Raw genomic sequence first — 13,557 nt, 5'->3', positions numbered from 1 at the left:
AAAATAAGGCCCTGCATGGCCGAGAGAGGATTTGGGGGCAGTTCCTCCCTCCATTGCCTGAGACCAGCTCCCCAGGAGAGGAGCCACGCTGGTCATGGAGGGTGGGGAGGGGTGTCAAGTTACATTCTGAGCTTGGGGGTCCAAGTGGAGATGTCCAGTCAGATGCAGGGGTCTGGGTCTTAGCAGATTTGGGGGGCAGACATGTAGATTTGGGAGGACAAGGCACCTGCAGACCTCACCATGGATTTTCATGTTCTTTGAAGCCTTGGTGAGTCCCTGATACTGTGCCAAACCCTGGAATGAGTGCAGCTGGTCAGGGAAGTGGTCCCAGGAAGCAGCCGCAGGGCAGCGGGGAGGCAAAGCCGGAGGAGAAGGCGGCCAGCACTTGGCAGGTGGACATCTATCGAGCACACCCACCCAGCAGCCACTCTACTTCTGCTATTGACGCACCCTGATTTTCTTTCAGAAAGGTGCTGAGTTGTTTCAGTGGTCCCAACTCTTTCCCCCTCTCCACATCTAACCCCTTCACCTTTGGACTTGGCAGGTTACCTCACTGAAGATACGTTCCCACCCCTTGAATCCGGGCACAGTCCTGCGATTCGCTTTGAGCAATCGAATGCGGCAGGAACGATGGTGTGCTCAGTCTGACCCTGGGCCCTGCGAGGGCACCACTGTTTCCTGTCTTGTGACTTTGCCATCACCCTGATGAGGATTCTGCACCGGTCGGCTGGTCCTGGGAGGAGAAGGACAGAGAATGGGCGCAGCGCTGTCCCAGCTCGTCGCCTCAGGCAAGCTCAGCCTGGAGCAGAGCCTTCAGCCAAACCACAGCTATGCGAGCAATAAACGCTTCCTGCTGCAGGCTTCCAGGTTCTGGGCTTGTTTGCTGCAATAAAGGGAACCATCCCCACCCTCTCTCCGTCCACTCTCCCCCGACCCCAGTGCCTAGTTTCAGAAAGGACATGTGTCAATCAGTATACTCTGCCCCCTGGCACTCCGGCCTCAGTAAATATTTCACAAGGGGGGGGGGCGCATGTGATCCAAGCCAGGTCAATGAGCCCCAACCCTGGGACATTTCCTGAAACTCTGGGGAAAGCAGGATTTGCTTCCCACTGGGGCTGCATAGGTGGTAGGGTGTCAGCCAGCTGCTGTGGGCCACCCTCTTGCCACGACAAGAGAAGTTATTTTTGGAGAATGGAGCACTCATGTTCTGATGAACTAGCTCTTCTCCCACCCTCAAAAGAAAAGAAAAAAGCCCTGATTTTTAGCATTTGCCAATTTCCATGATAGTAATACTCCCACCATGGCAAATTTCATGCTACCAGTTATTTAACAACACTGCCCAAAAGTCCTGAATGTTTTACAATTGGCTCCAGCATGCCTTGAAATGAAACCTACACCATGGAAAACAGAGGCAAAAGATGGAGTGATAGACAGTATCCTCACGATATGACTGGAGCCCCTATATCTAGCCATGCCTGAAATCCATTAGTACCCACAAACTTTTCCTCTTCTATGAGCCAACAGCTTCCTTCTTTTTCTTTTTAAATTATTATTTTATTTATTTTTTACCAGAAGCTACTAGACCCCAGGGAGTTGGCCAAGTTGGTTCTTTTGTTTTCTTTTTTTTAAGCCAGTCTAATATGGGTTTCTTTTATTTGCAACTTAAAGAAGATTCACACACACACACACACACACACACACACACACACACACAGCAAGTCAGTTGTTTAAGCTTGTCACTGCAACTATATCAGTCTCAGGACTCTTGTTTGCAAGTTCCAGGAAACTCAATTCAAACTCATCATCTCAGGCACCCAAAACATCCAGGCGTATGTCTGATTCAGCGACTCCAATGATGGTGTCGGGACTTGGTCTCACTCTCTCCATCTGTCACTCCGCTTCCTTCTGTGTGACTCCATTCTGCCTCATGGGAGCCCCCGAAGGTCCAGACTCATCTTCTTTTCCGCCACAAGTTCACTGGAAAATAGAGTTCCCTTTCTCTAACTCACCCTACAAAAATAGTCGGCGGACTCTTGGTAGCATGACGGACTCTTGTTGGCCCAAACTGGGACAGAAGGTCATCCCCGAGCCATTCACTGTGGTCGGGAGATGGATAATGTGGGTTAGCTTAGGCCAGGCTCACACGCCATGCTCCAGGTCTGGTGTGAGGTCAGTCCCAACCAAACCATACCGACTAAGCTTGGGGAGGAGTGGTTTCCCCAAGGAAAACGGGGACATTCTTCCCAGAAGCAGCGAGAGCGGATGCTGAACATACATATAACAAATTCCCATGATAGGCATCTCCTTTCTAGGACACTACCCAACTCTACGCTGTTATTATTTCTCACCTGGTCTTCTAATCAACTCTCCGACTTCAGCCCTCCCATCTTAACCAGGCTACCCACAGCTCTGAATCTTTCAACTTCTACTCAAAAAGAAGAAAAAGCACAAACACTTCAATGGCTCCCACTTGTCCAGCCCATTAAATCCAAGGCCCTAGACCTGAAACTAAAGACTTTCCCTGCTCTGACCCCAAGAGGACTCTCCGGTCTCGGGGCCTCCGGTTTTCCCTTCGCCACTTACCTGACATTTCAGCCAAAGCAGACCAGCTGCTGTTCTTCTCCTACACCTTGTTTCCTCTCCTCTGAGCCCTTTGCTCATGCCGTGCCCTTCACCTGGAACGCTCACCCACTCCCCTCCCCATTTTCCAAGACCTTGAAATCAAGCCCAGCTCATAGCCAGCACCGCCAGGAAGGCTGAACCCATGCCACCCTGACCCTCCAGTCCAGCCACTCCTGCCTCTGACGCTCAAGCCTCCGTCTCCCGGTCTTCCTGAGTGCTCCTCTCATGCTGTGCCTCCCTGTTAATGCTGCTATAGCTCCTGTGAGTGACAGTACTGTGTGCAGGAAAGCAGGCCTCCTGAGCAATAGAGCCAGCCCCGCCACTACCCTTTCAACGGCAAGAAACCCAATTGGTTCGGCCATAAGCACACACAGAACAGGAGAGCCTCCACGGCTGGATTCAGGGCTCCTCTCCGCTTCTGCCCTGCCCTGCCCTGCTCCCCCCCCCCACCTCCAGCTACCCCCTTCATGTCGTATTTCTACTTTTCTTGATATGATGGCCTCATTTCCTCTCACTGTTGCTTCCTTCATGCACCCGGAGAAGGTGGCTTCTGCTGATTCCAGCTTATATCATCCTTGGAACTTGGGATTTCAGAGGATGGAAAAACCATATTTTCTAACAGTTCTAACAGCAAAATTCTGGGGAGGACTCTAGCCTGGTTTGGGTCATATGAACCAATCAATCACTGTGGCCTGAGGAATAAGGTTCTCTAATTGACCAGGACAATGTCACATGGCCATGGCAGGCTCTACCCCACCTGTAGAATTTTATGGAGTAGGCCCCTAGGAGAAAGGGGCCTGTTTTCAGAAGACAAGGAGAGGGAAAAAAAGGCACTCATTTACCCCGGTACCCCCACAACACCCAAGCATGAGGACTAGTTGATGTGGACAATGATGGCTGAAGAGATAGAGACGGGGACAAGAACAACAGCTCACCTGCTGGGTCCCAGTGTGCCTGGCACTATTCTAAGCACTTTACATGTATTAACTCACTTATTCCTCAAGACGACCCTGTGTACTAAGTACAATTATCAGTCCCATTTTACAGATAAATGAGGCACAAAAAGGGTAAGTCCCTTGCCTAAGGCTCCCCAACTAAGAAGTTGAGGAGCCAGGATTCAAATCTCAGGAGTGTGGTCCCAGAGCCAGTGCGGTCCCCACTGTTCAACAGTATAGACAAGGAGACCTTGGTGGTGTCGGGTAAGCGCCATACAGACAGGGGGGCAGGAGAAATCTGCCCCCATGTGGTTATAACCTCTAATCGGCCCCAATTCTCCTTCGTTAAAACAGGGAAGAAGCATGATATGACGCCCCAGCCCTCATCGCCTCGCCACCTCCTTCCCCTCCAGCTGACTTCGATCCCCCGCAGTCATCTGGGGTTCTCTACCTCTTAACACCCTGAGCTCCTTGATCAGTGACAGGAACAGCAGAGAGATGAGGCACCAGAAGTGCTGGGAGGCTGTGGGAGGCAGGTGGCCCCACAGACCCCAGTGCCAAACACAGAAGGTCAGGCCATCACTGGAGAGGGATGGGGAGGAGACAGACAGACAGAGAAAGTGGGAGAGAGAGAGAGAGAGAGAGAGAGAGAGAGAGAGAGCGAGTGCAGGCATAAAGTAGGGGAACAAGGTGTCCTTCCCGCAGGCACTCACCTATCAGCACATCTAACTCTCTCTTCTCTGGGGCTGAGAACAAGATGGGGAGGCGGGAAGACCTTTCAAAATTGGCAGGTGAACGTTGTGCTGCTATGTTTCTTTAGTTTCCCTTCTCGGATCTCCTACGTAGGGCGAGAGCCTCCAGGGAGGAGATGAGTGAAGACCTTCCACAGGAGGAAGCCCCACCCTGGACCCCACCCGGGGCAATGGGCCTGATGCTCACAAAGTCCCGGGAACACCTCTCGGCCAAGCCCCAGAGGCCAAAGCCCACAGCCACTGAGTCCTGCCTAGTGGCAAGGCAAGCAGAGGGATGCATGGTGGGCAGGCGGGCGCAGAGTGCCAGGCCCTGTCCATCTCTCCCCATTGCATTTTAACTGTCTTCTGACCCCACACAAGACCTCCATTCTCTCAGACTATCTGATTCCTCCAGTGGAACATGGACTTGAGGTCTTGCTTTGTCCTAACCAGCTGTGTGACCTTGGTTAACCCCTTCCCCTCCTGGGACCTGTCTGCCATCTCTACAGTGAGGGGCCCTTTTAGGCCTGGTACCCTGTGGTCCTGCGACTCCGTTGGTCTTCGTCAACCTTCAAGGCCAATGGTGCCCTCAGTAGGATGCTGGTCAGCACCCCCAACTGTCCTCCCTGCCCCTCCCTCGGAAGCCCCCTTCCTGCCTCCTCCCTGCCTGCCTCTCAAACCTTAGCTGTCTGATGCCCCCAAGGCCTTGCCAAGTAGCTGAGCAGCCACCCCATGAATGAAGGGGAGCTGAGAGGTGAGACAGGAGGCGAGAGCAGCCTGGAGCACCACCCCTGCTGGACAGCCCAGCGGCCCTGAGCAGGCCGGGCCTCTGCGCGGATGGTGGGGACTTATGACAGTGCATGCCGCGGGAAGGGCTGTCGGCTCCCACACCCCTCTGACGCTCCCAGAATGGGGCTGATCTCTAAAACAGAGAGCATGTGGGGGTGGTACAGGCAGGTCCGAAAACCCCTCCCCAGCTCCCCAAGAGACAGACCTTGAAACCCTAAAGGAGGGCGAGTGGGCAGAGAGCATGAGCCGCGGGCACATTTCTCTCCTTCCCGTGGCTGGCGGGGCGTGGCCAGCCGGTGAGGGCGTCCGGCCCTTACATGATGGGACAACTCGCGTGACCACAGCCTGCGCCAAATGTCAGCCGCATGGCGCAGAGGCCCCCTCCCACTCCCGAAAACCAAAGGCACCCTTCCAGAGAAGAAAAAGGAGGGAGCCTCATCATTAATAGCGCTGGCGGCAAGGTAAGGCCGCCCGCCCGCTCGGGCGCACCCTCGCCCATAATTATGCCAGCCAGCCTTTTATCCCCACGCGCGCACGAAGGAAGTTTATTGTTGTATTTCGGCCTTTTTTCAGTCTCCTCTGCCTTTTATGCAAGGGGAAGGGTGCGGAGGGGTCAAAGCATCCTCCCCCAGCGCTTCTCCCTGCTTCAGTCTTTTTAGAAAAACACCCAAAGCCATAATTTGTCTTAGAATTTCTTTTGAAACAGCTACAAGAAAGACTAACGCCTGCTCTTTTCCCTCTGTTTCTGATTCCAGCCATCCCTTTATCTGGCTTTCATTAGAGCCTCGGCCGCGCCTCTTTTGTGGGAGAGACTTGAGGGAGCCGAGGCAGTTTCCCAGCTCTGTGATGTTGCTAAAGATTAAAAAGCAGCTTTGAAGCTGCATCAGTTCTCTGTGCGCCCCCTCGGTACAGGACCTCAGAAAGACCCAAGCCATCTGGCAAACCTGACATAAAGACAAAATAAAGTGATTGAAACAGTCTCTTCAAAGCCACAATGGCAGATTTGTTGATTTGGGCGTTATCTTTCATGCGAGGCCCTCAGAAGTCACCAGAACACCTAGGTAATCTCAGGCAGGCCTGACTGGAGTGGATGGAGCCTTGCAGGGCAAGGCTCGGAGAGGGGCCCGGGTGTGCCCGGCAGGGCCGACTGATGGACTGAAGCCCCGGGAAACTCAACAATTGAATCCAGAGCCGGGCCCTGGCAAAGCTTGACAGCGGGGCCTGCTCACCCCGGCTCCCGCCTGCTGTCCCACCTCAGGAGGGGCTCCCGACACCGGCCAGACGGAGTCAGGACTGGAAGCTGCTGTGAGGCTGCCCTGAGCAGAAGGGGAGTGGCGGGGAGATGAAAGGCCGCTGCCCTAATTGCAACCGACAGCCCATTAGTAACGCCCTGGCAGCTTCCATATCAGAACCTGCTTCTCACGGCTCCCGGCTGGGCAAGGCCTGCGCAGATGGCTGTCTGCCGGGGCCCATGGGAGGGTCTCCCTTGGCCGACTGAGCCTGGGACGAGTGAAGATCCGGGAGGAACAGAACCAAAGGCAACGCTGACTCGGTCCTGCCTTAGCACCCGCCTGACACCCATGGACTCTGGAGCCCTTGCTCCTCCCTGGACCTCAGCTTGCCCTCCTGCAAAGGGGGCAGGGCCGACCCTGCTGGGCACAGCTCCTCTTACCCTGTTGGGTAGCAGAACCGAGCCCAGAGCCTGGGGCCTGGGTGCTCACTGGCCTGGGTGGACAGCCTGAAGGAGATGCCGTCAAAGCCAGTAGTACGGCGGAACAGACCCCCCCACACACATTGAGTCCAGGAATTTGGAGGACACCACCCCACACACCTATTACAGATGTGACGTCAGACCACCGGTTCTTCTCTCAGTGCCTCGGTTGTCCTAATGGCAAAATTTGGGAGTTGGAGTGTCATATTCAGGTGCTGGAGAAAACTGGGTTCTCTGAACAGTCCTCAAGGGGTCAAGGTGGGACCAAGGTGGGGTCAAGGTGGGGTCAAGGGGGAGCTAGCTGAGCGGTCGTCCTCTGGGTCCCCGGTCTCCCTCCAGATGAGCCTCTCGGCTTATATCTGTCACCCACATTAGGCTCCAGGCAAAATCTCCGGGCTTGTTTTAAGGTTCTGCTGATTAAAACACACATGCAATTTAAAAGCCGCAGGTTTGGAGTGGGGAGGGGGGGCTCTGCTCCTTCCTCTGACCTCCTGGAATCTGTGATGCTAATCGGACCCTGATGAGCTCAACGAAGAGCTAAGCTTCATTCTACCCAGCTTTAGCAAGATGGGAAATTCACAAAGTCTGACCACTGATCCACTGGGCAGCAGGAATCTATGGAAGACCTACTCGGCACTCCCTCCCAGAAGAACGGAACACCTGCTTGTCCCCAAAAGATATGTAAGGGATGTCCACACCCACAGAGAACAGAATAAACTGCCTTCTGCTTTCTCTGCCAGAGAGAGGGGGCGACTGGTCACAAGCCTGCGGGCCAACTCCCCCACCTCCATCTTTCTGTGCCTCCTCGCTCCAGCCAGATGCAGGACCAGGGTCCCAGCTCCTCCTCCACTTCCTTGTGCCCTTCAGAGAGCCCAAAGAGGGCTCATCACACCTGGCCCCCAACACCCTTTCCTTCCTCCTCAGAGCACAGTTGGCCCCGGTGCCAGGGTGGGAGGCTCACAGCAGAGATTTCCTGGCATCATGGCAGCGATATGCCAGCATGAGATTAGGCTTCCATCGGGATGTCCTCCCAAAGGAAGGGCAGAAGTTCAGCTCCTGGAAAGGCAGGGCCACAGGAGGGCACATGTGGGAGAGGACAGCTGCCCACCAACCCTTGAAGGGAATCTTCCAGCTGGACAATTTGTCCCTCCTTCTGTAATCATGCCTCCCATCTTCTCTGTCTGGCAAACTCCTACTCGTCCTTCAAAACCCATCTCTACTCCTTTGAAGCTTTTTTGAGCTTCCTTCTCCCTCAGTGCACATGTCACTTCATACACACCTGTCTTGGGTAACTGTGAAATTAAACGACAATAATTTTTCCAGAAAGAAGGCACACGTTTGGAAATCAAAGGGCCTCACTCCAAATGCCAGCTACCTTATTCACTAGCTGTGAGAACTCGGACAGGTCACTTTGCTTCTCTGAACCCAATTTCCTCTTCTGCGAAGTGGAGAAAGTAAAACTAATCCTCTAAGGTTGTTCTGAGGATTAAATAAGGTAATATACATGAAAGAGCCTAAAATTATGTTCATCATATAGAGTATGAGTTTCAAAGGCAGGAACCAGCTCTTCATTCATTCATCCACCCATCCATTCATCATCAACTCCTGTTGAGGAGAAAGCCCTGAGGCAGAAGCCAGGTTCTTCAAAATGTCACAGGACAGACACTGTCCAGGTGCCCCTAAATCTCCTAGTTGGTCTTCCTCACCCGTGTAGAAGAATTTGTTTTGCCAGCACTTGTTTTGGCTGACACTGTCCCCACCCTGCCCAGGTAGTTGAGCTAAGGGCAGGTCTGTAGAGTCCCAGCTGAAAGTTACCTGCCCCCCAGGGTTGTCAGCAGGCCTCTCTCCTGCACGAGGGCATCTTCTGTGGGCAGAGACTTATCTGAACACTCCGGGAGAAGAGAGATGAAGAGATGCCATCATCCCCACTCTCAGGGAGCTTTTGATCGAATGGGAGGGGTGCTCACCTCATCCCTGGAGAGTTTCCAGCCTGACGGAAGAGACAGACGCATACAAGTTCTGAACCTTGAGAACTCCCAATCTGATGGGAGAGTCACGTTTTCTTGCTTTGAGGAACTCCTAGTCTGAGAGCAGATAGCAGAGTCACATTTTCCCTGATACTGTTGACTCTTGTTTGACGGGAAAGACACAATTATCCCTGATTGTGGACTCCCCAGGCTGATGGAAGAGATACATGGCTCCTGATCTTGGCCCCCCCCCCAGTCTATCACTGATGGGGGTGAGATTGTTCCTGTCCCATGAGGGTAACGCCCCAGGCTGTCTGTGCCCATAGATAGCTTGAGAGCTAGATAAAACAACATGTATGGAAAAAAAGAGATCAACTAGAGTCCCTTTGAAAAGCTGGCTGTGCAGTGTCTCTGTCTGTTTGTAGACTCAGAAGTGATATTCCTGGCTCGGCTGAAGCACCATCCTAATCCACAGAGCTGGACACAAATGACACAGAACGATCCACCTCACAAGCACCCAGTCAAGCCCCCTCACCAGACTATCCAAGCCAAAGCTGGCCTGAGGCCCCCATCGCTGGCATTTCGTGCCAGCCTTGCCAGGGCAGGCTTTCTCACGATCAGGGACATCTGGGCTGGCCCAGCTCCCAGAGGCCACCGACATGAAAAGCAAGGGGCTCGGCAGAAACACCATCTGCACATCATAAAGCAGCTTGGTGGTTCCCAGAGGCTGCCTCCAGCTGCAGCTGTGCTGCCTGGAAAAGCAGAGGAAGACACCAAGTGGCCAGGAGGGGGAGAGAGAGAAGGACAGCCAAGAAGGGAGAGCGGACTGGAGTTCCTCCGCCTAGCACCCTTCGCACTTAGGAAATTACAGTCACCTGGTTGGTTTCCCTGTCGCTGCCCAGGTCCACAAGTTATGTCTGTCCCGGAAGGTGACTTTCATGACACGAGCAGTACACAGCAGTGGCTACGCACTCAGATCCTAGAGTTGTTACTGCCTGGGTTCAAACCCCGGGTCCACTCCTTAGATGAGTGATGGCCCTCGCTGAGCCTGTTTTCATACATGTATACTGGAGATGATAAGTATTGCCGCAAGAATTGAAAGAAATAATAGGTGTACTAAGCTGTACACTTAAGATCTGTACACTTGTTATACTTTGATAAAATTTCATTATAAAAGTGCTCAGTCACTACTGACTCTTACCATCATTATTATCTCCCCTCCCAGACACTCTCCTGAGGCTCTTAGAACAGGCACCTGTAAAGGGACAGAGTTGCTGAGGATATTTCATTGGCTACCCTCCCCAAGGCTCCGCCCCCAGCACCACGGCCACAGATGATTGGGCAAGGGGTAGGACCTTGCCCAAGGGAAGCTCACCTATTGGTGGCTGAGCAGAGCATGTGTATTGTGGATTGATTGTCACACTGGGCAGTGTGGAAGCAAAGAAAGAAGGCAGAGGAGGAGAAAGGAACCTAGAACTGCGAACAGCAGAGATGAAGGAGGCACAGGAAAGAGAGGGAGAGGAGGCCTCGGATCCCAGGTTTAAGGTTCCCACGTGAATTCTCAGTAGACGAGGCTGTACTGTACCCCCTGATCTTGGGGCTGATGAGCTGAGTCCTGCCAAGAAGCACAACACGCATACACACATGAATACATACCACACAGCACACCACATCCCTCCTGCCAACATTGATGCTCTCCTTCCCACTCCTTCTTTACAAATGCCTGCCCACATCTGAAAAACTTCCAGAATGGTGAATCCCCAAGGAGACTAATGTTGTTGAGTGGGTGCAGAAGCTAGGAGAAACAGAATTGAATAGCTCTGGACAATAGACTTTTTGGAGAGGGAGGAGAAGGAAGATAGGAGATGGCTGGCTGCAGGAGAAAAAGTACAGGTGCACAGAGAGATCCCATGGGGAATTTCATGAAGGGTCTGAACTGTGGTGCACAATCCTTATAGCAAAACTACATTAAAATCACATCAGTTGCCATCTCTCGGTTCTGCTCTCCATGTTGGCAATATTCTTGGTGGGTTTGCCCCTCATGGCTGGTAAGACAGCTGCCAGCAGCTCCTAGAGCTGCACCACCCCTAACCACAGTCAACAAGAAGAGGCCGAGTCTTGGTTTGGGCTCCCTCAGAAGCAGACCCTGAGACAAGGATGTGAGTTTGATGGTTTACTGGGAAGCGATCATAGGAAACTCTGGTGGCAGATAGGGGAAGTGAACCAGGGAAGGAAACGAAGCCAGTGAAGGGTGTGTTATCTCTGTGGGCGTCCAAGCCTAATTTCACAGGGGGGCTGTGAGACAGGGTAGAGAAGGCGGTGAAAGATGGGAGGGAACCAACCATGTAAAGATTGTGGGAACAGCATTTTAGAATAAGGGAACAGCATGCATGAAGGCCCCGCATGGCAGAGAAGTGTGGCACATTCTAGGGACTAGAATTAGGCAAATGAGGTCTGTCGTATAATGAGTAAAAGTGCATAGTGGCACAAGATTGGGTCAGAGAGAAGGGCCTGGGACACAGAGAAGGTCACACAGAGCCTTGCAGGCCCAGGACAAGGACACAGGTTTTCTCTAAGTGTGAAGAAGGCCACTGAATGGTTGGGAACAGGACAACGACACGGCCTAAACTAATCTGTGTTTGTAGAGCTCACTCTGGCTCTTGTAGGGAGAGTGAGTTGAGAATGGGACATAGTGGCAGCTGGGAGCTTTGGCAGCTCTTGCAAAGTCAACGTCAAGAGCATATAAATGAGGGGACTATTTCCTCATTGTGGGTGAGGCTTTGAGGAGGGAATTTTAACCCAAGTGAAAGTCCAACAGGCAGGCATGAAGGAGAAGGCTACATTCCCCACTCCAAGATGTCTCCTCCTGAATAAAGGGAAAACTTCTGTTTTACCTTTTCTGCCTCAGAAACTAGAAAGAGATGGCCATTGATCAAGAGTACCTTCCCAAACACCTATGATAGGGTTAAACAACAGTTACTATAAACCATTAGCAGTTCCAAATGCAAATAACAAAACCAAGTTGTAAAATTTGGCATAAATAGATCTGGCTGAGCCTCACAAATTTTTCCCTGGGGCTGACAGTGTCAGCAGTTCCAAGCCTGATCCCTACTGGCCTCTGAAAGACAAGATCACAGGAGAGAGAGGGGCAGAAAACCCTCCCTCGCTGCATTTCCTGAGCAAATGGGCACACTCGCCTTTGGGGGGGCAGGGCAAGTGTAGGCCAAGCCAATCAGAATGTGGTTGGTAGGAAACAGCTGCTCTGCCAGCTCTCTCTCAGTGGCCAGTCTCATGAAGGACAAGAGTTCACATTTTGTGAAGCGTGTTGTGTTGGTTAAACATCGTATGTTTCTGTTTCACTAGGTGTTGCCTGCCAGCCAACTTTGCACAGTGACACGCCTCGGGGTGCTGCTCACCTCAGAACAGGTAGTGGTCCTCCTCCTTGGTCACATTCTGCTCTCCTCACACCCTCACAGCAGCAGTCCCTTCAAGGTAGGTAGAGAAAATGAGTTTACAAACTGTTTTGTTTTCTTTCTCACTTCTTGCTTTGCCCATCCAGCACCTCCAATCCTGCAGTAACATAACAGCACCCGAATTTTTCTTCAGGATCTCAACTTAGGCAACATGGTTTAAGTGGCACCAGCCTCCCACCCAAGTTCCAGGGGTAGTACTCCTGATTTGGTTTGTCACTGAATTCCACCACCATCATGGCCCTGCCCTACCGCTTCATGGTTATTGGGTCAGGGTGAGCACATGATCTACATCAGTACAGTCAGATAACTCCTGACTTTTGCTATATCTATGGGGATGTCAGCCTGGAGCTGCTGGAGGCCATTGGAGCCTGCCTGGGAACAGGACCAGTGCAGAGGAGGCAAAGCCAAGAGACAGAGAGAGAAAGCCCGAATCCTGTGACATTATTATGGATGTAACCATATCAGGAGCTCAACCTCATGAGGGGTGGGTTTCTAACACGACCGAACGAAAGCGTTCTGACTGTCACAGGGAGGCTGAGCGATGCGAGGATGAGGACCAGGCATCTTGGGTGCTCTTTCCCTGTATTGTGTTCCAGATGACTTTATTCAACTACACAATCAAGCTTGACTAATCTGTGTGGCTAGATGGTCTGCAAAAAGATGGATATTTTAAAAATAAAAACATCCAATCACAACAGTGTTTTGTCTAACTGAATCACCGAGTCATAGCAGGGACCCCAGAGATCATATCAATGAGTGGTTTTCAAAGATATTTTTGCAACTCCTTGTTTCAAATGAAGTCTTAAGCAGAGCTTCCATGTATAAGAAATAAAAGCTGTATCTTGTAGTGCAAATATATTTTATCTTTTAAGCTAAAATTGTTAACGTTTACTTTTTATAATCAATGAAGATGCAAATATTAATGTATTTGTTTCCAAGATATAAAAACTGGTTATATAACAAATCAATATAGAGAAGATCAATGAAACAAAAAGCTGTTTCTTTGAAAAGATCCATAAAATCCATAAGCCTCTAGCCAGGCTAAGAAAAAAAGAAACAGGGCGCAAATTACTAATATCAGAAATAAAAGATCCTGTGGATGTTAAAGGATAATAAAGGTATACTATGAACAACTCTGTGCCTACAGATTTGATAACCTAGATGAAATGGACCAATTGCTTGAAGGACAAAACTCACACAAGAAATAGACCATCTGAATAGGCCTATATCTATTAAAGAAATAGAATCAATAATTAATAACTTTTCAAAACAAAAACCACCAGGCCAGCAAATTCACTGGTGAAATCTACTAAATAGTTAAAGAAAAAA

The 13,557-nt window shown here is 51.4% G+C and overlaps 1 long non-coding RNA gene across 1 annotated transcript in view; it reads right to left on the bottom strand.

The window, feature by feature from the left end:
- Positions 1-1,669: 1,669 nt before the first annotated feature.
- LOC109383303 (uncharacterized) overlaps positions 1,670-13,557 on the bottom strand; it is a 16,820-nt gene continuing 4,932 nt past the window's right edge. The window contains exons 2-3 of the long non-coding RNA XR_002124156.1: positions 12,172-12,240; positions 1,670-1,977 (exon numbers count right to left, since the gene is read on the bottom strand). This is a non-coding gene — a long non-coding RNA (uncharacterized LOC109383303). The remainder of the gene's footprint in view (positions 1,978-12,171; positions 12,241-13,557) is intronic.

Source organism: Hipposideros armiger, unplaced genomic scaffold, assembly GCF_001890085.2.
Source record: "Hipposideros armiger isolate ML-2016 unplaced genomic scaffold, ASM189008v1 scaffold_4, whole genome shotgun sequence".
In the NCBI taxonomy this organism is placed as follows: domain Eukaryota; kingdom Metazoa; phylum Chordata; class Mammalia; order Chiroptera; family Hipposideridae; genus Hipposideros; species Hipposideros armiger.
This window is presented reverse-complemented; position numbering and strand designations above follow the sequence as displayed.